Consider the following 23,111-nt stretch of genomic DNA (forward strand, 5'->3'; position numbering starts at 1 on the left):
CCCAAAGTGCTGGGATTACAGGCTTGAGCCACCGCGCCCGGCTATAACATTTCTTAACATTTCTTTTTTTTTTTTCTGAGATGGAATCTTGCTCTGTTGGAGTTAGCTGGAGTGCAGTGGTGCGATCTCGGCTCACTACAACCTCCGACTCCCTGATTCAAGCGATTCTGCTGACTCAGCCTCCCAAGTAGCTGGGATTACAGGCATGCACCACCACACCCAGCTAATTTTTGTGTTTTTAGTAGAGATGGGGTTTCACCGTGTTGACCAGGATGGTCTCTATCTCCTGACCTTGTGATCCACCTGCCTTGGCCTCCCAAGGCGCTGGGATTACAGGCATGAGCCACTGTGCCCAGCCACAACAACATTTCTTAGTTCACATTTGGCTTTTTAAAACAGCAGTATTGAAATATGATTCACAATACATTTGACTTTTACAATTTTCTTAAGGCCTCTCTTAACCACCATGTAATTTTATTCGATTTTGATTATTGGAAAGCATCTCTATTGGGTTTCTTCTGTCCAGAAGGTAACCTCTCCAACTGTCAGCAGCTTTACTTGTGATACAGTTTTCCAACATCACTTTCATCAACTTCAAAAAATTACTCTTTTGCAAAATCTAGAATTACCCTGTAAAACCAAATCACATTGTATTCATAGTTTATTGTGGAGAAATCATAAATCTGGGAGAGACTAATAAACCAGAGTATGACTTGACGGATGAAAATATGCACCAAGATTAAGCAAGCAGAGATGTTTAAGTAGGGACTGATTTCATAAATGAGCGTTTTTTTGTTAGTAAATAATTTTATGTTATAAAACATTTACCTTCCCAATGTTAGTTACCATAACTATGGGAACTTGAAATAGGAATACTCAGAAAATGATAAGAGTTAGGAGCCACTAACATGGGTTAAGTGTCCTAAGCTTCACTTCACCAAGCAAAGAATGAAAGGAATGAATATCCTGGCACATCTATAATTCATTCTATTTGGTAGACCAGTTGGGAAATTCTGCCATCAGTGATGGAATCCTGAGTTAAAACAATCTTGATGAGCTGGAACACTGGCCTCCGTCCAACGTATAACATTTGACTAAGTTAAGTGTTGAGTTATTGCAATTAGGTCCCAAGCCTTGCCCACCACCTCCCCGCTCCAAGAAAAAAATAAAAATAAAACCCAACTCTACAGTCATAGCATGGCAAAGGGAAAGGCTTGGCTTCCACAGTACACATGAAAAAGAGCTCAAGTTCTGAGGTGACCACATGCTCAGTATGAATCAGCGAGGGGCACAATTGCTCTAAGATGCATCTTGAGTTTCCCTTGGGAACAGTGGCCATACAGTAAGATATAACATCCTTTCTTGTATTATACACAAACTCCATTTACGCATCTGCAGTAGCTGTTTGCGGGAGGTGGGGAGAGTAGGGAGTTAGTCTGAGGGTTTGCGGGAGGTACAGACAAGCCACAGCTATCTCCATGTGAGGCCTGCTTTGAAAGGTTAATGCGGCCCGGCGCGGTGGCTCAAGCCTGTAATCCCAGCACTTTGGGAGGCCGAAACGGGCGGATCACGAGGTCGGGAGATCGAGACCATCCTGGCTTAACATGGTGAAACCCCGTCTCTACTAAAAAATACAAAAAACTAGCCGGGCGCAGTGGCAGGCCCCTGTAGTCCCAGCTACTCAGGAGGCTGAGGCAGGAGAATGGCGTAAACCCGGGAGGCGGAGCTTGCAGTGAGCTGAGATCCAGCCACTGCACTCCAGCCTGGGCAACAGAGCGAGACTCCGTCTCAAAAAAAAAAAAAAAAAAAGAAAAGTTAATGTATTGCTTTGCACTTGTTTGCTTGGAAGGAGGGGACTCCAATCTGGGAAAAAGAGGAATTAAGCAAGCTATGGGCCGGGAAGGGGTGCAGTTAGTCCTCAGAGATACCTGGAGCCAAGGACTTGAACTCCATGGGGTTACCTCTCCACTTCTCATTTCTGTGTCTCCGAATGTTGGCATCATTCTCTCTGATGAGTCATCTCCAAGAAGAATTATAGCCCCTAGGAGCTTCCATACCTCACATCTTCCAACTCCACCCCTAAGGAGGAACCAATATTTATTCTCTCTGGCCCCAAATTTTAAAATCTCAGGGTAGGATCTAATTGGTCAGGTGCCTTACTCTAGGCTGATAAACTGTGGCCAGGAGTTTAGAGGACTATGATTGGTCCACTCTGGTAGCCTAGAGTGTGGGCTTTCTAAAAACTTGGCAGCTGCCATTCACACTACTTGGTGAATGTGGAGGGGTCAAGATTTTCCCAAAAAGAGTTTGCTGTTCTTATCAAGCAATGTGAAGATGAGCGATCTGGAAACGTGCCTGGGCCTGAGGATTAGAGGAAAGAACTGGGAGTGTATGCACTTTTGGGCTGGGCACAATCCCAGCACCTATAATCCCAACACTTTGGGAGCCAAGGTGAATCGTTTGAGCCCAGGAGTCTAAGACTAGCCAGGGAAACATAGTCAGATCCCATCTCTACAAAAAAATAAAAAATTAGCTGGGCATGGTGGTGCACACCTATAGTCCCAGCTACTCAGGAGGCTGAGGTGGGAGGATTACTTGAGCCCAGGAAGTCAAGGCTACCGTGAGCTGTGATTGCACCACTGCACTTCTCTCCAGCCTGGGTGACAGAGCGAGACTTGGGGTGGGGTGGAACTGAGGCACAGAGGCTCAGCATTGTCAAATGACCTGCCCAAGGATACTCAACTGGTTAAAATCAAAAGTCCCAGGCCTCCAACACTGAACTCAAGAGTTTCATCCTCTATACTTTGCTGTCTTCCTAAAGAAGAAAACACCAAGGAGATATGTGATAATTACCTTCAAACATGTGAAGGACTCTTATGCGGAAATAAGAACAGTGTTGTCCGAAGATGCCCTGGAGGGCAGATTAGGATTCCTGGACAGTAGTAACAGAGAACAGAATTCTACTAAATTTAAGGGAGAACATTGACACCAGAATGGCCGTGTCGGGCAGGGCTGGAGGCTGGAGCCTGGGCAGGGGGCTGCTGCATTCTTTCAGGGGAGAGGTGCTATAGGCCTGAGCTGAGCAGGGCCAGTGGGAAAGGAGAAGGAGGAACACTTTGGAGGGGTAAAAAGCAGACAGGACCAGCAGGACATGGTGCATGATTGTGGGGTAGAGGGAGGACAGAGAACTCAGTGGGTGAGTTCAGTTGCTAAGCGTGGAAGTTACCTGCTGTGGGACTGGCATGTACACAGAATCTGCAAAATAAGAAAGAGCTTTCAATGGGGTGAAAACTTGAAACTTCATGGAGAGGATGGCACCGAAAGAAAAGGTTGGATTTTAAGAGGCATCGGTAAGGATGAAAGGGAGAGATATCCCAGGACAAGGGAACTCCATGGGCAAGTCACAGGGAGAGGAAAGCACTGGATGCGTTTGCATTTGGGCTGAGAAGTGACCTGAGTAGGATAGTGGGGAAAAATAATTATGAAGGTCGTATTGAGTCAGTGAAAGAAGAACCTTCAACATCAGGATGTGGTAAGAGCCTTACCCATCTTATCTCAGAGAGCCTTCTGTTGCCTGGGACAGCAATATGGCCAAAATGGCATTTGGGGAAACGATGGAAATGTCCCAGTTAAAGGGCTGTCCCTCGTTCTTGAGTCAGTTGGATGGAGAGATAAGCACATCTAGATCCTACCTGTGTGAAAGATTGCAGGGGTGGGGTGGGGTAATGTGTATGTTAATTAGCCAGATCTAGCCACTTTACAATGCATGCATATTTTCTCTTCTTTCTTTCTTTTTTCTTTTTCTTTTTTTTGAGACAGAGTCTTGCTCTGTCACCCAGGCTGGAGTGCAGTGGCACGATCTCAGCTCACTGCACCCTCTGCCTCCTGGGTTCAAGGGATTCTCCCGCCTCAGCCTCCTAAGTAGCTGGGATTACAGGCATGTGCCACAACACCAGCTGATGTTTTTATGTTTAGTGGAGATGGGGTTTCACCATGTTGGCCAGGCTGGTCTCCAACTCCTGACCTCAAGTGATCCACCTGCCTCGGGCTACCAAACTGCTAGGATTATAGGCGTGAGCCACTGCGCCCAGCCTAATGTGTGCATATTTTTAAACATCGTGGTGTACATGATAAATATATGTAATTTTTATGTTTTAATTAGAAAATTAATTTTAGAGAGAAATGAAAGCCATGTTATAAACAGATTTTCTGAGGAATGTATCATAGTACATTTCCATGGGCTCGTATTTTACTGAGATAGTATCAAGTGCTGAGTTCCTGTGACATCTTATCCTTGCCCTTTGATTCTTATCACCAACCCCCTTTACTGTCACTGTTTATGAACTATAGAGGGCTCAGGTGGGGTGTTTTTGCAAGGCCTCATCTCTAGCCTGGGTGGGGAATGACGTTGGCTGGGGGGAGCAAAAGGCCCTGAAGAGCCTGTCGAATCAACAGTGAAAATGCCATGAGGTGCACAAGGGTGGGTGGGTGAGTTGTTTGCCCCTAAATCTGCAATAGCCCCCCGGCATATAAACATAATGTTGAAGAAGAAGAGTGTGCTTACTCTGCCAAGGCTTCTTCAAGGGAAATTTCCTATCCCCCACCCCTTCCTGCCTCCCCATCAGATTTGTTCCAAACCAGCTCTGTGAATAAGTCACCCTAACTAGCTTCCCAACCGTTGCCTACCCAGATGCCACTCCAGGTTCAGGCCTTAGGATACAGCAGGGACAGGGCTGATGGCAGAGAGGGATGGGCAGGCTCCATATGCATTTCATGAGGAGGAAGGATGAGCGGTGGTGAGTTCCATAGAGCAAGAAGGGAAGGACGGGTGGGTCTAGTGTTTACATGCTTCCCTGAGTTGCGGAGGAAGTTAGTGCACAAGGTCTTTAATGCAGACATGAGGTTGGTTAGGACCTCAGCGAATGGTGGCCTCGGAATTAGAAAGCAAGAAATATGTGTACGAGATTTAGGCGGGAAATTCAATGGGAAAAATAGAGAAAGCGGGACAAGAAGATAAGATTTTGAGCGTGGTGACTGGAAGAATGATGCCACTGAGAGAAATGACAGTCTACAGGGGCAGCTAATTTTGGAGGCGGGTTGGGCATTCACTCTCAGGAGTGCTGATCTGGTAATGGTGACACAACCCAAAGTCACTGCAAAGTGGACATTTGGAAGTGTGAGATTGGCACTCAAATGTCCAGGGGTGGGCCTGGACAAATGGATGTGTTCTTTAATTCACTATTTATCAAACGCCCACCATGGACCAGGCTCTGTGCTAGGGATGCAAAATCAAAGAAGGCTCCAATTCATCCTTGAAAGGAGGAGATCTTCATCAGAGTCATCTAATAGAGATCAAGAGATCAGTTTCTAAACCACAGAGGGAAAGAGGAGTGTTCAAGGCAGTGGCTTTCAAAGGCAGGGCCTGGGCGCACCCACCTCCGTCCATCCTGCCCTTCATAGGGCAGAGGGGGCCCATGTGGGATCCACGTTGAAATTTTACATATTTTTACTGCAAATGTTAATGAACCAAGTTGGTTTGGGTTTACATTCTAGATGTTGAGTGGAAGAGGTATGATGCACAGCTGCACATGCAGTCTGCAGGAACCTGACAGTTCTGTCTCTGGTATTTAATAGAGGATGGTCGGGGCATAAAGTAGTCCTAGTCAAGCAGCCGCACAATGCTGAGGGCTGACTGGGTGAATATCACGAAAGCTACGGGTGCTCTTGTGGATACTGTGAAATGCTGTTATGTCCTGAAGAGCCTGGGGGAAAATCTGTATCTTTTTTGTCTCTCTCCTTTATCCTACCGCCCAAGCCCGTCCAACTCAAATTCTGTTACCTGTGGTTTCTCTTTGCTCTGGACTCCTGTGGAGTTCATTTGTGGGACACCCACGGGTAACACTCATTTATTGAATCATCTCCTGAATTCCAGTTTGGTTCCCGAGCTAGAGCGTGTAAGTCCAGTAGGAGCAGTTCCCACATATTATTATTCTGTGGGATTTTCCTTGTGCTTAGCACAGTGTGGGCTCTCAGAGATCTTAGTAAATGCTGTTTAGTTGGTTGGCTGTTGGGTTGAGGTCTTGGAGCACAGATATTTTAGTTAGTTCTCCGCTGAAGCAGCTTTGGAACAGAGTGATTAAATTACTCTCTTGTTAGGGTGACAGTCATTATCTGACACAAATATGCATTGACTGCCTACATCCTGAATTGTGAAGGAAAAAAATGCTTTCAGAACACTCATGATCTAAATAAAGCATCAAATGCAGTTTCATATTTGCTTCAGGTGCTTCTGCTGCCCTCCCATTAATATGTATTTATTAAACACCCACTCCATGAATTTAGTGAGGAGTTGGTGCTATCTGGGAAGTGGCAGAGGGATTACAGATTCTGTAGCAAAGACAGGCCCTGCTGTCCAGGGTCTCAGGAGCTCAGCTAGTGCGTGGGCATTAGTCTGTTGGTGGCTAGTTTCAGCATTTGGGACTTACTACTCAGCAGGGATGGGCACACATGTCATCCCTGCAGACGCCTCCATGCTCTGCCCTGTGTTGTCAAAATTAACTCTTTAGTTCCCTACTGCTGCATCGGATCAGGACTTGCAGACATGGACCCTGAATATGAAGGAACTCAGTTGGTCAAAGCTGCAAGTCTAGGATTCAGACCAGGGCGGGCCAGAACTCTAATACTGGCTGTAGTCATAGGCTTCATTTCAGTTATGGGTAAAATGCAGTGAAAATGCCCACCTCGCAGTGCTGTGGGAGATGTAACTGAGATGGTGAATGGAGACACATCTCCCCTCTTTCCTTGTCACCACCTTCCTCACCCAGGGCTCCTGTCTGCTATTTCATTAGCATTGGCTACCAGCCCAGCTATGGCTCCAGGGGCTGTGGGCAGTTGAAGATGGTTTGCGTCCTTTCTTGCCCAACCACAGCCTGGCTACCTCTGCTCCTCCCAGCTTTGTGGACCTGAACAATGAAGTCCCAGGATGGGGGAGATTTGGAGGTACTTTCTCTTTGCCTATTTCACACCAGTGGTGGGTTTGTGACCACTGAAATGACCACTCCCAAACCATGCAAGAATCATTTTAGATTTGACACTGGTTATCTAAGGAACTCTAAAAAAGAAAATCACAACATAAATAACTCACAAGTGAATATTGTGGCTTTCGTAGATATATTTATATTTTTCAAAATCAGTAAGTTTACAGAAGATACCCAAAACATTCTTTGCTTCCTTCCACCACAAAAGCCACACATCTGCATCATTGCTAGGAGGCCGTGTTGGGGAGATTGTGATCTTCCTACTGATCTTTTTTTTTTTTTTTTTTTTGAGGCAGAGTCTCACTCTGTCACCCAGGCTGGAGTGCAGTGGCCCAATCTCGGCTCACTGCAAGCTCCGCCTCCTGGGCTCATGCCATTCTCCTGCCTCCGCCTCCCGAGTAGCTGGGACTACAGGCACCCACCACCACACCAGGCTAATTTTTTGTATTTTTAGTAGAGACGGGGTTTCACTGTGTTAGCCAGGATGGTCTCAATCTCCTGACCTCGTGATCCACCCGCCTCTGCCTCCCAAAGTGCTGTTGTTATTACAGGCGTGAACCACCGCGCCCAGCCATGATCTTCCTACTGATCTTTAAAAAAAGCAAACACAAACGAAAAACCAAGAATCTGGTGTTGGTTGCAATGCATGTATTGGTTCAACTCTTACAAAAGGATTTTATCCTTAGCTTCAGCTTGTCTTGTTAATTGGCAACATGGCGTATCTATCAGAGAGTGCCGCCTCAACTGCTCTGATCTTTAATTTCTGTGATCTTATTTAGGTTTTCCATTGTTGATGAGTTCTTGGTGAAGTTTTTTAAAATTTCGATATGGAATATGTTTGGTTGGCTCTTATCTTTTCCAGCGATTTGGAAGGTGCCCATTCTGTCTTAAGTTCTGCCAATTGCACCTCAAAAGTTTTTCTTAAGATTGCCAGCACAGGTTCATTGGTCTTTGAATGCACTGGGATGTTCTTTCTGATTATTTCTGCAAACTCTCTCCAGTAACTCAGTGGCATAGGTCTGCCTCTCCCCCTGCAGCATGGTCCAGGCTGCCTTGGACAGTGGAACACGTTGTACAGCACAGCCTGTCTGCTCCCAGATCAGACTTTGTTGGTGAGTCAAAGCATCTTGTCTCACTGAGCTGGGCCTTGGTCTCAGCACAAGCCTCACTCAGGGGATGGCCATCCACTGCCATTCCATTAGAGTTGGCACCCGGGAGGAAACCAGCATCCCATTCCTGGGCTAGCGTTTTTCTTGTATATATTATCCCACTTAATATGCAAGTCTTCTCACTTCTGGGCATGTAAGATACTTTGGCAACTATTTGGAAATAACCCCCTCCTTGCTCACATTGCCTAACTAGCTATGCCAATGATCTTTAATAAAAAAGAATGGCTGAGAAGCTTTAGGAATAATTTCTCTTTGCTCTACACAATGCCTAACTGTTAGGAGCATTTAGGGGAGCTTTCTTTGTCATTTGGGGTGGAATTCAGCCCTGTCTCCTAAGTGGCAGAGTGGCACTGGAACTTAGGGTGTTTTCAGAAATCTCAAAATAAATGTCCTGTGGTGAGGCCTACCAGGTCTTTAATAATAAAAGTGGTAGACTATTAGCCATCAGTCTAATTCAAGTGTCCAGACTGCAGTTATTAAAATGAGTAGCACAGCCATGTGACCAGCATTACTTCCTATATATAGACACAATCTTGAATGTTTATTCAGAGGAAATGGGTTACAATTTCCCTGACATTTGGGCATAAAACATCTGCCATCCTGTGAATTAGAAAAGTAATGAGGTCTTGGATGATGTGTCACTTATCTTTATTAAATGCAGCTCTCAGCACATGGTAGCATCTAGTGCTCAATAAATGGTTGATGAATGAATTAAATGAATGGACCATCACTACATCACAGTTCGGCTGTAAATACATAGGATGAAATGATTTGGCTTGTGGAAAATGACTTGATTTTGTTATCTCAACTTTCAATACAACTGAATTGCCCAGTATCTGGGATTGTAAGTAGCAAGGGAATGAGATGTATAGGAGTGATGAGATGCGTGGGTGTTCATTAATTTGTTAGTGGGATTAGTGTCATAAGTAGATTGTTTTTTGTCAGTACATTTTCTGAAAGTTGTCTTTTCTTACCTTTTTCTAAATCTGTAATACATTTCCAACATCTCTGAATATTCAAAGCCTCTCTTACAGCATTGTACTCATAGAATGAGAAACATTTAGACTTCTTGGATGAGGATTTAGCTGTTTATCTGTGGCGTACTCTCCTTACAGTTGCCTATTCTCACATAGTCTTAGGCCACTTCAGCAGTTGAATAATTCCTCTTGGATGACGAGGTGAATTCCAGAAATTTTGGGGGATTCACCAATTACACAGTGAACATTCCAGCCTTGTTTTATTTGTTTTGTTTTAGACATGATGCAGACATCCTTTAGAAATTAACAGAATTGTGTGCCCTGGCTTGCAGTTGTTATCTCAGGGCACCTTTTAAGTTCTGGTTGTGACAGTTTTGACAGAAGCGTTGTTCAGTTCTAAACACTGGACCAAATCCTGGAGACTTGTGCAATGATGGCCACCATTAGGGGGAATAAGTGTATGTTGCTAAGTGTCTAGAAACCACTTCAAATACCTGTTTTAAGAACCTTACTATGGTCTGTTTAAATGTAGTTTTTTCAAAATAGATTTTTAATGGTTATCTTCTGAATAGCTTGGATTTGCAATTGAAGAGGAAAGCAGCTCTTTTAAAAAAAAAAGTAGATTACATCAGAGATGGAAAAGTTGTATCTAATTCTGTGTGATGGTTGCTATGGTGATGATTGAATGTAAATTTCAGTTTATGGAAAACCCTGTTAAGGTTTTGATTAGAGACCAGAGGTGAAGCTTGGGGTCAGTTGGTGAAGTGGCTAAAAAGCATTTATTAATGGGGCGAAAAGAAAAAAAAATGATGAGGTCACATGCAGCTCACTCCACACCCAGGTATCAGTCGGCACAGGCTTATCTCTTCATGGGGAGACGGTACAAATTAGAGCAGGGAAGGAAGAAAGGTGCTTCTCTTTTCCCTTGATTTCTTCCTTGAGGAAACGGAAGAAGGGAAAGCTTCCTTGGAGAGAAGGCAGCTCTTGCAAAGGTGAACTCCCATGTGCCAGTGTCACTGGTTTGAAGCAGGCATTTGGCATGTGGGAAAGGAGCTGCAAGCATCAGATGCGGGAGCTGGACTCAGCCATCTTGATACCCTCCAGTCACGATTTCCGTCCTTTGAGTACCTGCTCTTCCCAGCAAGAAGGAAAGAAAAAAAAAAAAATCAGCAGAGGAGTTATAACATCAAGTTACCCTAAAGCTTCAAACATTAGAATTGTAAATCGACCTGGAGAGCAGGCTTTGCCTCTTAAGCCATTTAATTTAAGAAGGGACACTTAAGGATCAGGAGTAATTGATCTATGAACAGGTGTTTGTTTATCAAAATCTTATTCTGTAGTGCTAGCTACTTCATTCTCTAGTAATTGTGTGTAGTTGCTCTAATAGTGCACCCCTCCTTGTTTCTCTCTCTCTTTCTCGCTCTGTATATATATATATTTATGTATGTATTTTTTTTTTTTTTTTTTGAGACGGAGTCTCGCTCTGTGGCCCGGGCGGGAGTGCAGTGGCCGGATCTCAGCTCACTGCAAGCTCCGCCTCCCGGGTTTACGCCATTCTCCTGCCTCAGCCTCCCGAGTAGCTGGGACTACAGGTGCCTGCCACCTCGCCCGGCTAGATTTTTGTGTTTTTTAGTAGAGACGGGGTTTCACCGTGTTAGCCAGGATGGTCTCGATCTCCTGACCTCGTGATCCGCCCGTCTTGGCCTCCCAAAGTGCTGGGATTACAGGCTTGAGCCATCGCGCCCGGCCTGTATGCATATTTTTTAAAGACCGTAAGAGTGAGAAGTATACCAATTACTTTTCATTAACCACATCTATAGAAACCTGGATCCTTAAGTCCCTGAGCAAAATGTGGTCATCACCGCCCTCCTGGGTAATTGCATACAGGCATATTCTGTCTGTGATACCGGCACTCAGCATAATTTTAAAAGTGTTCCAGATGCAGTTGCTGCTACCCATGTCCTAAGTAAAATTGGGAAGTCACCAAATTTGCCTTCTGATAACCTTCCAGCTCTTCTTCCCTTACCCTTCTCCATTATGACTCATCTCCTGCGCGGCAGCCCCCAGTTCAGCACCTTCATATTCAGAGTCACCTACTCTGACTGTGGAAACACCCTACTAGAGCCCCCTTTTGGGCTTAAGTTTCCAGAATGATCTTTCTCTTCAGCACTCTCCCAAACCTACCTGAAATCTGCTCTCCAGAGAGACTAATCTCAGCATAACGTGAGAAAATAATTGGATTAATGGTCGTCCTTGAGGGAGTGTCTAGAGGAGAGCCAGCAGCCCTGGTCTTAGGTTTCGTGGCCAGTTGTTCTCTGATTTTGAGGCATACACAGAAGTCAGACATCATATTTGTTATGGGATGAATTATGTCTACCTTATATTCATATTTGGAAGTCCTAACCCTTCGTACCTCAGAACCTGACTGGATTTGGAGATAGGGTTTTTAAAAAGGTAATTAAGGTAAAATGAGGTCATATAGATGGGCCCTTATCCAATATGACTGGTGTCTTTAGAAGGAGAGGGGATTAGGACACAGATATATGCACACACGGAAGAGAGATTATGGAGGACAGAGTGAGAAGCCAGCCATCTGCAACCAAGCAGGGAGGCCCGAGAAAAAAACAACCCTGCTGACACCTTGATCTTGGACTTGTGGCCTCTAGAATTGTGGGAAAGTGAATTTCTATTGTTTAAGCCACACAGTCTGTGGTGTTTTGTTATGGCAGCCCTAGCAAATAAATACAGATTTATTGATGTATAACACTCGTAGGTGACTGGGTAGATTTTACACTGAGTGACTGAATCATTATTCAATATTATCTTGATCTAGTTCAATATGATAATCCTGAGTTCTGCTTTTAGGTTCATAAATGCAATTGAACTAGTGCAGCACAGCAGAAATCCAACATGGCATCACCATGTGAGAGTGAATTGCAGGATTTATAGTTGACTATCTGTTAAAAAGAAACCAATAGTATGAATAGCAAAGACATAGACCTAAATGTCCATCAATGGTAGACTGGATAAAGAAAATGTGGTACATATACACTATACAGTATTATGCAGCATTAAAAAAGAATGAGATCATGTCCTTTACAGGAACATGGATGGAGCTGGTGGCCATTGTCCTTAGGAAACTAATACAGGAACAGAAAACCAAATACTGCATGTTATCACTTATAACTGGGAACTAAATGATGAGAACACATGGATACATAGAGGGGAGCAACAGATACCGGGCATTCCTAAAAATAGAGGGTGGGAGAAGGGAGAGGATCAGAAAAAATAACTGTTGGGTACTAGGCTTAGCACCTGGGTGACAAAATAATCTGTACAGTACACCCTCATAACATCAGTTTACTTACATAACAAACCTGCACATGTACCCCTGAATTTAAAAGTTAAAAAAAAATCAATAGTGGCTGGGCCCAGTGGCTCAAGCCTATAATCCCAGCACTTTGGGAGGCTGAAACGGGTGGATCACGAGGTCAGGAGATCGAGACCATCCTGGCTAACACGGTGAAACCCCCGTCTCTACTAAAAAAATACGAAAAAAAAAAACTAGCCGGGCGAGGTGGCGGGCGCCTGTAGTCCCGGCTACTCGGGAGGCTGAGGCAGGAGAATGGCGTAAACCTGGGAGGCGGAGCTTGCAGTGAGCGGAGATCGCGCCCCTGCACTCCAGCCTGGGCGACAGAGCGAGACTCCGTCTCAAAAAAAAAAAAAAAAAAAAAAAAAAAAAATCAATAGTATGATGTGACCACTAAAAGCTACCATAGTATTAAGCTACCTTAATAAGAGAATAGCTCCTTTGTCCTAGAATAATTTCAGTATGTTCTACCAAGGATGGTGTTCCATTCCGGGTGCCACCTTTTTAGGAGGAAACTGGCTGACTAGAATATGTCCAGAGAAGAACAACCAAGAAGCCTGGAATCATTTATGCACCATTTTTTGGAAAGGACTGAGGCTGTGTTCTGAGTTGCTGGGTAAGGGAGACCTCTATTTGAGGTGGAGGTTGCTGGGAGGCAGGAAGGGTGGACATGATAGTGGGAGTCCCATCACTCTTTCCACCCTGGGTGATTACAAAGTCGGGGATTGCATGGCACTCCCCTGGGGACGGTGACTGTTCACGTGAACTAAAGTGGAGCAGTTAGAATGAAGGGAAGAGTTTCTGTTTCATGCTAGTGGGAATATTTTTCTCTTTTCCTTTGGACCTTGTTGTGAAGTGAGCCTGTGGCTGCCACAACCGTCTTGCCACCAGCTTGAGAATGAAGTTTGTGCTGATGATGATAGAATAGAGAAATGGGAAGAACCTGGGACCTTGGTGCTGTGGCTGAACACTTACCAACCCCAAACCTGCCTGAATGCTGAACTTTGGATTCCGGGAGATAAATGTCTTTAATGTTTCAGGCATTTTGCGTTGGGAACTATCTTAACAGATTTTGCAAGGTTGGACTAAAGATAAGGATGAGCTTTCACAGATATTAGTAATTTGGTTTTTTGTGGTTGTTTTTTTTTTTTTTTTTTGAAACGGAGTCTTGCTCTGTCGACCAGGCTGGAGTGCATGCAGTGGTGAGATCTCGACTCACTGCAACTTCCGCCTCCCAGGTTCAAGAGATTCTCCTGCCTCAGCCTCCTGAGTAGCTGGGATTAAAGGCACCCACCACCACATGTGGCTAATTTTTGTATTTTTAGCAGAGGCGGGGTTTCACCATGTTGGCCAGGCTCATCTCAAACTCCTGACCTTAAATGATCCACACACCTCGGCCTCCCAAAGTTCTGGCATTACAGACAGGAGCCACTGCATCTAGCCCAGATATTAATAATTCAAAATGCACCTCAGTGGAGTAGACTGAAGAAGGGGGCTCTTGTCACTGTAATATTCAAGTAGAGGTTGGCAATGATTTTAAAAAATCCTTGAGTATAATTTGCACTAAATGATTCTTCAGGTTCTTTTAAACTCTGATCATCTAAGATTCAAAAATAATTCTTACTAAAGTGTGACTGTCTGTGAAGCTGAACCTTCCCCAGAGAATTTGCATCATCCTCAGTGTGACCACACAGATTAAGCTTTTATTAATTGAATGTGGAGGTGGGGGAGGTTTTTGTGTATGGGAACCTTCCAGGTGCTCCTTGCCTACTTGGTGTTAGTGGGCCACTCTCCTCTTCCCCCTACAGAGGTCTGTGTCTCTACTTTTGGAAGGTTGCTGAACCTGAACAAAGAGGAAATAAACTGTATTGTGACTGTAGGGTTGGCAAAACACGACAAACAAAGGACTACAGTATCATGAGAAGGAAAAGTGAAAAAGAGGAAGGTGATGAGGCAGTGGGCACAGAGGCTGAGAGGAGTGGCGGAGAGGCGGGTCATAGGTTGCAAGATCACAGGCAAGGAATTTTCTACCTGTTTTAACCCATGCTCCCTTTCGACTCACACCCTCCTTCTATAGTGCATATTATTAAAATAACAGTTAAAAATGTTAATTATAGTGTAAGCCAAGTGCAGTGGTTCAAGCCTATAATCCCAGCACATTGGGAGATCAAGGCAGGAGGATCCCTGGAATTCAGGAGTTCGAGACCAACCTGGGTACCTGGGTAACATGGAGAAACCCTGCCTCTACAAATTTTTTTTTTTTTTTTTTAAGACAGAGTCTCACTCTGTCACCCAGGCTGGAGTGCAATGGCACGATCTCGACTCACTGCAACCTCTGCCTCCTGGGTTCAAGCGATTCTCCTGCCTCAGCCTCCCTAGTAGCTGGAACTACAGGTGCACGCCACCATGCCCAGCTAATTTTTCGTATTTTCAGTAGAGACAGGGTTTCATCATCTTGGCCAGGGTGGTCTCAAACTCCTGACCTCAGGTGATCTGCCCAGCTCGGCCTCCCAAAGTGCTGGGATTACAAGCATGAACCACTGCACCCAGCCTACCATTTTTTTTTTTTTTTTTACGTTAGCTGGGTGTGGTGACACCTGCCTGTAGTCCTAGCTACTGGGGAGGCTGAGGTGGGAGGATCGTTTGAGCCCAGGAGGTCGAGGGTGCAGTGAGCTATGATCACACCACTACACTCCAGTTTTGGCAACAGAGCAAACAAGACTTTGTGTCTATAAATACATAAATAAATAAAATTGTAATATAATATTGGCTATGCTTCTAAAAGCTACACAATTTCTCCATTCTAATTCATCGCTCTGGCAAGACCTTTGCAAAAACTCTCACCTCCCTCTGAGGAGATGAGAACCCCTGGGACAGATTCTTCTTGATCCTGATCCCAATGTTCATTAGGTTTCTAGTGGTTTCTAGAACTGTACATAAATGAACAGTGAAAACCATGTTTCGTCCTCACGCTTATGACTCCAAACCAGAAAGTGTGTTGTCTCACTTCATGTCTCATATTGCACGTGACCAAACTGGGTTTGTTGGAGATAAATGTTTGCAGAAGGTCAAAGGCCTTTTGTGTGTGTGTGTGCGTGTGCTTAGTGAGGAGGTAGTTAGCAAGGCCAGTGGACTCAAAGAGCATCAGGGCAGGACAGACCCTCAGAAATCACATGGTTATTTTTCACTCTGTCTTAATACAGAGGAAGACAACTGGACTCTGCCAGGGAAAGTGGCTCACCCAAGGCCAAGTGGTGAATGGTGGGTTTTTGGACAATTGACCTCGGGGTATGAGTGTGAGAATGCCCAGGTTTTACTTCAGGGTATCATTTCTTAAAGAATTTGGATTTGCAAAGAAATCAAACATGACTGGTTTTTCAATTGGTGGGAAGGGTAAATGCAAACAAGAGGCAAAAGAAGCTGGTGTGATGAGGCTAGTTACTGAGTTTGCAAATACTTTTATGTGTCACGGGGGGGCAGAAGATGGCTGAATCGGTGTTTCTGCCTGGTGATGGCAGTTCCCCCCTCAAACACTGGGCATGTCTGGCATCAGGTGGGCCCAGCCCTTCCTCACTCGGGCTCGGAGGACCAGTGGAGAAAAACAAACTGTGTTCAGAGATGGGCTCGGTGCTCCTGCTGGAGGCTGTGTGATGAGTGGGCAGCCTGTTCTCCTACCCTGAGGCTTTCCCTCCACCTCAGCATGACCCCCTCTTTCCTCAGATGGGAAGGCCCAGTTTGGATTGGTTGGGAGGGTTCAGTCCGTCCTTGACTCTGTGTCCTCTGCTGTCCAATCTCAGGTTGACATCAGCAGCTCAGGGGTTAGATTCCAGCTCCAATACGGAAACTTAAAACTCCCTAGAAAAGTCCCTGTGGAATGAAAATTATTATTCTGGAAGATACAGCTTAACCAGCTTTGTAAGCTGTTAATTATTAAACAAAATCAATGTTTTTAAGTTTAATTTGGACTCTTTCAGTTGGAATAACTGAAGGGCATTCTTTCAAAAAAAAAAAAAAAAAAAAAAAACCACACACACAAACAATAAATAAATAAAAGCCCCAGAAAATCCCTGTGTGTGTTTTTGGTGAACTTCCTGCTAAAAGGGAGTTGGAAAACGGCCTCTGAGGCAGCGGTGAAAGAGGTAAGAGCCTGGCTTCCATGTGTCTGGAGTTCCTTGTTGATTCTTGGTCCTTTCTGTCATGAAGACTTGAGGATCAGCAAGGCTGGGAGAGGCCTGAGCTGGCTCAGCTGGGGCCATGAAATCTGTAATGACCTCGGGTCATAGCCAGCCCAACGAGGGGACGCTCTGTGACTCCAGTAAGATGTAGGGGCCACCAACCAACAGCAGCCAGCAGTGACCACTATCAGTTGGCCAAAGTCAAAAAAAAAGCAAGGTCACACAGATAAAGACTAGCAACAAGTCCTGAGATAGGTGCTTCCAATGGATACAACATGGCAGAGTCTTATCTCTCAGAGCCTGAGGATGATCCTGTTCTTGGGGTGAAGGTTCCCCACTAATGCTTGCTTTCAGAGGCGGACGGGTTTCACAGCTGGCATGGGACAGGTTGAGGACACTGCCAGTGAACCACGGCAAGCCGAAGAGAGGAGAGGAGTTGTGGCTGTAGGTAGATTCTGGCACAATGCAACCCACCCTGGCAGCCCCTCCTGGAAAGAGCCAAACTGGGAAAGTCCCTCTGACCTTTCATTTGTAGGCAAACTGGTTTGGTTGTTTGAATTGTGATACTGCCAAACTGTGGTTTTAGGCCATGTCCCACGTCCCCGTGATGGCCTCGTACAATTCTAATACAAGTATGCAACAGTAGGGGCTGTTCTTAGGCCCTAACTGCTAATAGAAGTACTTTGTGAATAATAAATTATTATTCTTATTGTTATTAATATTAACAGAGAAATGACAGCTTCCTTTTATTGAGCACTTACTATGTGGCAGACACAGTGTTCAACAATAGCAGTCCTGAGAGGTAGGAATTATAATTTCTATTTTATAAATAAGAAAAATGAGGCTTTAGGAGATCAAGTAACTTGCCCAAGATAGCCAGCCAGTAATAGCAGGGACTCAGTCCATTTACATAGACCCTAAACTCCATGCTTTGAAGCACTGCCATGTATGTGGTGGCCATGAGAATATGCCTGTCAGATCTCCAGTTGCTTTGAGTAGAACTGACCAAGGGTTCCTGTGCCACCCTCTGAATCCTTCATAGCTTTCGACCAAGGCCCTGCTTCCTGCAGGCTGCTACCAGCCAATAACTGAGCATGGCAGGGATAGTAGACCCTTTTCTGGAAGACGCAAGACTCTCCAATGCCCAACTTCTGTTTGAGGACTCCCTGACAGATTTGCACAACTTTCCTTAGCCCGCTCAGTGGTCTAGGACGCTTCTACCCAACCTTCCTTCCCCCTCTTATTCATTCGGGCTCAGACAGCTACAAGATTTTCCCACCCTCCCTCCCCATTTTCCTTCCCAGGCACTTTCCCTGACAAAATCCTTGTATGGCCGGGCACACTGGCTCACACCTGTAATCCTAGCACTTTGGGTGACTGAGGTAGGCAGATCACCTGAGGTCAGGGGTTCGAGGCCAGCCTGGTCAACATGGCGAAAGCCCATCTCTACCGAAAATACAAAAATTAGCCAGGCATGGTGACACATGCCTGTAATGCCAGCTACTAGGGAGGCTGTGGCAGGAGAATCACTTGAACACAGGCGGTGGAGGTTGCAGTGAACCACGATCGCGCAACTGCATTCCAGCCTGGGCGACAGAGTGACTCTCAAAAAACAAAACAAAACAAAAAACCTTGTATGTTTAATCTCATTTTAGCCTTTGTTTCTCAGAAGACTGGGACTAACACAGTGTACCATGCAGAATTTTCAGGGCAGCTTGGTTTAGTCTGGTATCATAAATTAGAGGATTAGACAGTTTCCTGTTTCTCTCCAGATTCCACACTAAAAGCCTCCAGGCACAAGGCCTTACAGTGGTCCTCCCTGAGGTGTTGCTTTCCCTGCTAGTAACTTAGGTGGTTGGTCTTATCTCATTCATTGATTCATCCATTCATGCAAAAAGCATTTATTGATTTCTCACTATATTCTAAGCCCTGGGGATACAAAGATGAATGAATGTCAGGGAATCTATTCTCAAAGAAATCACAGTCTAGTAGAAGAACAATTTGGTCAACAGATAAGCAACACTAATTGATTTAACTTTCTCTTGCACTTTTCAGTTTTCAAAGGGCTTCTGCATGTTGATCACTTAATTCCAATAAGCTTGTGCAACAGACGAGGCAGGCATAAATAAACCCATCTTAAAGGAGAGGAAATTGAAGCTTAGAAATGTCAAGATTACCCAGGAAGTGGCAGAGGTAGGACTTGAATCCAGGTCTTCCGTGGCTTAGCTGAATGTGCTTTTCCAGAATCTGTTAGTAACTGCATTTGTGTTGCTAGCAAATATTGTAGAATATCTTTAGAGTCTTGGCCTTAATAGCCCTGATTTTAATATTGGACTACTAAGGCCAGCAACTCCTGGGTTAAAGGAGTTTTAATTTTGGCCTGTATTTATGCAGAATTTGGAATGCCATCTTGTTTCATATTTCTTTAAGCCCTTCACAAAGAAGCATCACACCCCCACCTCCACCCAGCCTTGACCAAGCCACAAAGCCAGACGCAGCATTTCACTGTGAGGGATGAGAACAGAAAGTTATCCTTCCTGAAAGTGGAAAGTGAAACTGACCAGCCACTTCCATCATTTCAGCTGGTCAGAATGCAAAGGGTCAGCATTAGTGGGGGAAAGTAAACACCATTTCAGCCTTTTTTGGGACTTTGACCGCTGAGTGGCAGAGAGTCAAAAGGGAAGAAATTTTACTCTCAATTTCTTCAGCTTAGTTACTGTCAAGAGTTGCCTTCAGCCTCTCAGTTCTTGACTTAGTGAAAATAAATCACGTTTATGTGGCCTGCCCCAAACAAAGCCCATTTGTCCGTCCTCACACCAGTAAATCCAGACATCAGTGTCTGTCTAGATAAGAATTGATTCCCGAACCAGGAAACCAAGAAGAGCCTGTGAAAAGGCGAGTTATTAATGGCCTCATGACAAGCCTGTGTTGTGCCATTTGAACAAAATTTACATAGGGAGAGGAAGCACATTTATAAGTGTCGGAAAGAGATGAAGAAAGAGGAAGCCTTTCAGGGGGGCTGTGGTAGCTCCTGCTTCGTTAGCAACACTGGGGTTTCCTGAACGAGGAAACGGGGGCCTGCAGGCCTCCAGACCTGGGTGTCTGGGGGGGAGCACTTTCTCACAGGTGTGGAGATGGGATGCAGGTTGGATAGTGCTCCCTAAGGATCCTGATAAACCCTGCCAAGGAAGCTTTCCTGTGCTCTTCTGGTTGCCTGTACGTGGTAGATGCAGCCCAAGACGCTGAATCCAGAATAGAGGTGGGTTTTGTGCAGCCCATTTACCATGGTGGGGAAGCAGATTTTCCTCCAACCCTTCCCAGGTTTAAATCCCAGAGACGGGTTGAGGGAATGTCAGTCTGTGGCAGGGAAGCAGCTCACTTAGCAGAATCTTTTCCCCTTTTGGGTCATGTTTTCTGACAGCGGCTGTTCCTTCTGTTCGTCTGCTAACCAGAGCTGGAGTTGGGAGCTTTGAATTCTACATGTGGTTCTACCATTAAACCAGAAGCTTATGACCTAGGGCTGGTCAGTTCATGGCCCATGCCTCTATTTTTCCATCTGCAAAATGGAGATAGTCATCTCTGTCACATGTGCCTGGAGACACTGAAAGGAATAAAGGAGAACAAATCAAAAAGTTCAGAGGCACTGGGTGCTGAGACAACTCCAACTGACCCTTGGCTTCTTGGTTAAGGATAGAGCAGCTCTATTTGGGAAAGCTTCCTGAAGGTTGAACTTGGAAGAAAGTTAGAGGGCCCCAGCCCCAGCTGGGAGAGGACTGGGAGAGCCGCAGGCAGGTGTTATCATCGGTGGACAAGGGTGGGCACTGCGGTCCTTTCATTGGTTGTCATGGCAGCCTCAGCTGTTTTGCTATTTTTGTTCAAGCTGAAGAGCAGGTAGGGTGGGTTGGGGAGGGGAAGGGAAAAGCTATAGTCCTTTGCTTTAAAAAAACAACAACAAGAAATGAGCACTTTGAATAGCTCATTTAGAGCTAATAGTTATTTATTTAAGGGGTTGGGGAGTGCTGGATAAAAGTCTTAGAGGCCTGAGGTCATCTCTCCTCCTGTCCTGCTCCCTTGATCTTGAACCTTAAGGACCTTGAGGAGGGCCAGGTGAATTACTTGATGAATGAAGAAAATACTGTTCCTTGTCAGTGCGAGCTGGAAACGATTTGGGCTGATGTCAGTAGATCCTTGACCCAGAACCCTCCATCCAGGGCTGCAAATTCACTGATGTGCAGTGAAATCAGGCAGCCTTTGGAGCCTGCATCTGGCACAGAACATTGGGATGGCAAAGTGATTGCATATGATGGGTGAGCCCACCTGCATTCCAAAAGTGAGCAGCTCCAGCTGCCTCTGGAAGCCAGCATGGGAGTGTGGAAGAAGTGGATTCATTCCTCCTTCTTCATTTCTACAACTTTCTCTTTGTTTCCAGGGAGACAGTGTGACCACCATGACTGTATTTCTTTTCTTTGTTTTTTGAGACAGGGTGTCACTTTGTTTCCTAGGCTGGAGTGCAGTGGCACAATCATGGGCCACGGCAGCTTCGACCTCCCTGGGCTCAGGTGATCTTCCCACTTCAGCCTCCCAAGTAGCTGGGACTATAGGTATGCACCATGCCCAACTACATTTTGTATTTTTTGTAGAGACAGAGTTTTGCCATGTTGCCCAGGCTAGTCTCGAACTCTTGGCCTCGAGCGATCTGCTTGCCTTGGCCTCCCAAAGTGTTGAGGCGTGAGCCATCGTGCCTGGCCATGACTGTATTTAAAGTCTGAGTTAGGAAAGTGTCCGTAGGACTCTACCTTATCTTTTTGGCATCTCATGAGGATGATGATGATGATGACGGTGATGAGAACGATGATTGATATCGCTTCGATTAACTCACACTAACACCTCTAAATAATTGTCACCTCCTCCCTCCCCTGACGTTAGTGTCAGTAAGACATCTGGTGGGTAAGAACTTGGCATTCCACTGATCTCCTTACCATCAGTCTGATGACTGTATGTGACTTTGGGGGTAGCTGGTGACTTATGGGTTGGGTATACCTGTCACTCTCTGTTGGGAGCTTTGTAAGTGAAAGGGGTTAGTTGGACGGGAAATTCAATACCCAATAACCGAGGTGGGTGAGCAAAGGAGAAGAAAGACCTGTGGCGATGACTGAAATGAAAAAGCAGTCTTGATGTTTGCCAGGAAGGTAGGGGAAGGCGGGGGGTATTGAAACTTAAGATTTGAGTACCACCATTGCAAGCTTCTCACCTCCCACCCTGTGAACCCACATATATTTGCAGTAGAGCAAAGGCTCCTTCACTGGGATCCACACACTGGGAATTTGGACACAAGGCCAGGCCTGAGGTTTCCTTTTGTGCTTTCTAAGGACATGACAATAGCCTTGATGCTGAATTTCTGAGCTAATAGCCAATGCAAACAAGATAAATGCAGTGTAAACAGGAGACATGTTTATAGCCTACTTCAGAATAATTTTCTAAGCATACTGTAAACCATGCTTGTGGTACATTTTCAGACATTGGTTAATTATAGCATCTTATTTGTTCCTGAAAGCAGATAGAGCAGGATGTTGGTAACACTTTGTTAGCCACTCGTTTGTGTTATTTTATGATCTGAAGGCAGCGCTTGCTCAGGGTAGGATGGGTGGTCAGCTACTCGTGTTCTCAATTTTGACCAGCCTTTACAAAAGAGCTGATATCTTCTGCCTGAATGTCTGGAATTATTTCAAAAAAAAGCAAAGACAGTTTTCAACTTAAGGAAAAGAAACTGCATTTTCAATCTGTATTTTACAGAATTTGCTTTTCTCCTGAATGCTTTTTTGCTGACAGGTCTTCAATATACACCCTGCATAGGATTCAGGGTCCTCTCAGACACCCAAACTCCCTTCCCTTCTCCCATAGCCCTTCCCCCATATAGAAGGTGTTTCCTGTGGCCCAGACACGTCATTTGCTCTCATGCCTTTGTGCCTTTAATCATGCTTTACCTCTGCCAGGAAAGTCCTCCCAGCTCTTCTGTGTGGTCTCTCCAGTACCAGTGAGGACGGAAATTTTCTCACTTCCATTTCTTGAGGAGCCTGGGATAGGCTTTGCATATTTATTATCTGTTGATAAATAATGAGTATTTGTTGAAGGGATAAGGAAATGAACAATTAATTATTTTATTACTTTAAATAGAAAATATCATGCCTTTTTCACAGAAGGGTAAGTTCAACATCCCAACGCTATTTGACTGAGGGGAGCTTGCTTTCTTCATCTCTTAGGAAATTTTTCTCAACTTCTGAATTTTTCATGTGCAAGCCCTATTCTTTTTCTTTTCTTTCTTTCTTCTTCTTCTTCTTCTTTTTTTTTTTTTTTTTTTTTTTTTTTTTTTTTTTTTTTTTTTT

At 44.9% G+C, this 23,111-nt stretch overlaps 1 protein-coding gene across 3 annotated transcripts in view; it reads left to right on the forward strand.

The window, feature by feature from the left end:
* PIK3AP1 (phosphoinositide-3-kinase adaptor protein 1) overlaps positions 1-23,111 on the forward strand; it is a 129,774-nt gene that overhangs the window by 28,251 nt on the left and 78,412 nt on the right. The gene's annotated exons all lie outside the window — the stretch shown is intronic.

Source organism: Piliocolobus tephrosceles, chromosome 9 (assembly GCF_002776525.5).
Source record: "Piliocolobus tephrosceles isolate RC106 chromosome 9, ASM277652v3, whole genome shotgun sequence".
Classification (NCBI taxonomy): Eukaryota; Metazoa; Chordata; class Mammalia; order Primates; family Cercopithecidae; genus Piliocolobus; species Piliocolobus tephrosceles.